This window comes from Oryx dammah, unplaced genomic scaffold (genome assembly GCF_014754425.2).
Source record: "Oryx dammah isolate SB20612 unplaced genomic scaffold, SCBI_Odam_1.1 HiC_scaffold_4, whole genome shotgun sequence".
NCBI classification, from domain to species: Eukaryota; Metazoa; Chordata; class Mammalia; order Artiodactyla; family Bovidae; genus Oryx; species Oryx dammah.
Genome location: NW_024070188.1, coordinates 76,342,582 through 76,344,962, shown reverse-complemented (window position 1 = coordinate 76,344,962; position 2,381 = coordinate 76,342,582).

The window sequence follows — 2,381 nt, the reverse complement described above, 5'->3', positions numbered from 1 at the left end:
AAGAATTAGAAGAAAGCAATTGAATGGGAAAGACTAGAGGTCTCTTCAAGAAAACAAGCAGAAGAGATTAAGAAGAGGTGGCAAAAATACACAGAAATACTATACAAAAAAGGTCTTAATGACCCACATAAAATTCTCCAGGCAAGAACACTGGAGTGGGTATCCAGGGGATCTTTCCAACACAGGGATCGAACCCAGGTCTCCTGCATTGCAGGCAGATTCTTTAATGTCTTAGCCGCCAGGGAAGCAACATATTCATATAATACCATGATAATTAGCAATATAAAGTAATAAATTATTGATAAAAGCAACAATATGAATGAACTGTAGAATCACTACACTTTGTTTGCTTTGTAAAAGAAGCCAGGCACTAAAGGATGCACGTCATATGATTCCATTTCTACAAAATTCTACAAGATGCAAACAAATTTGTAATAACTGAAAGGAAAACAGTGGTTGCCTGGGGAGGGAAAGATGGATTACCAGGGGACACAAGAGTTTGTAGGGAATAATTAAACTATTTTTTAACTTGTTTATAAAAAATGTCTTTACATAGGCATTTGTCAAAAGCGATAAAAATGAACAGTTTAAATGTTTATCATATTTGGACAAAGTGTTAAAAAAATAAGCAATAAAACTAGAAATAAACAACACACAAGATATCAAAGTACCCATCCATGTGACACTTTGAATACTCTCTCAGACAATAATTCTTTCAGAGAAAAAAGCCTTCATGACAATTACAGAAATTGAGAGATAAATAGTTTTTACAAAAACAAGTTGATAACGACCACTGGAGTTAATCAGAGCATGAAGATTTTTCTCTGAAAACTGGAAACTCAGAGAAAATAACTATTTGTGTTTCCTGAATGACCTATATATCTGGGTAACTCCAACTGAGGAAGTAAAGGCTTTCTTACAGCTATGAAATGTAAAAGAAATGATCAAGTTTTCTATTTTTTTTTAAAGCACCATTTTGCAATGTTTAGTGAAAAAATAAAACAAATGTCATCATTGAGTAAACCCATCAAAAGAGAGATTAAAATGAAATATTACTGTAAAAGTAAGAGGGTTTTGTCATCTGAACCCACCAATCATTTATCCCCCTAGGTTATTAGAATTAGGTTTTATTGGTAAAAGCAGAGAATTATCAAACCTTAAATACACGAGTGTAATTTTCCATCAAATAAAATGTAGCAGAGGCAGGTTGCCAGAGGTGATAGGACGGCCTTACAGCATCTGGTGTTTCCAATTTTTCTATTTTATTATTCTCAGTGCCAGTTCTCTGCCTGAAACCCCCACCAGTCATTTTTAACTTCACAAAAAGGACAGCCAGACATCATATGTGTTTCCATACATGAGGTGATGGCAAGCGCACAACAGCACTGATGAAACATTTGTAATCTGAAAGTGTTCCTGAACTTAATCAAACCTTTGGACCCAATTTCCACTTGCATGAACTACGACACTACAAAGAAGTAAAGAGACAAATCCAGAATGTCAGGCATTATGCAAGACAGTTGACCTAGTTTCGGTAAGAAATAATGGCAGGAGAAATTAAGAGGGAGGAGCAGGGCAGTTGCTCCAGATAGAAATCGACTTAAGAAATTCAATAATTAAATACATTGTGTAGACCGTATTTGAATCTTGAGTCTAAAAAAGAGTAAAGGAAATCAGTGCAAGGGGCCCAGATTGGATCCTTGTGTGGGAAGCTATATCCCTCATGCCACAACTAATGATCCCACATGGAGGAACGAAGATCCCACGTGCACAACTAAGACCCACTGCAGCCAAGTAAATAAATTAAATATTTTTAAAAAAATTTAAGAGATGCATCCTGAAGTATGGAAGGATGAAACAATTCGATACCTAAGATTTGCTTTAAAATACTTTATCAAAGTATTTTTAAACATGTTAAAAGTTTGGATAAAGCAAAGTCTTAAAGATTTTTAAAATTAGGTGGTGGGTATATTGGGAGTTCCCTGCTTTTATATTTGTTTGAGATTTTTTTCATAACAAAATGTATCAAACTACACACAGAATCTTGTTAATATAACATGAAAAGAAGCATCTGGTTCAAGACAGCAAGTAGCATACTTATTTGCCTCTCATCCATTTGACACTCCAGTGAAATTAAAAAATAAAGCATGAAAAAGGAATACCACAAAATGAGACAGATAATAGGGGAGAGTATCTTTAGTATAAGAGAGATTTCAACATATTTCTGGAAGACTGAAGGGTGATGGATGGACTCAAACTGACTCAGGTTTTATCAGATTTCTCTTTTATGACCTCAGAGTCTACAAGACAACTAGTTTCAAAATTCTTTGGGAAAATGACATACAGAAAGAACAAGTTTCTATAGAAAGAAAAATTTAGGT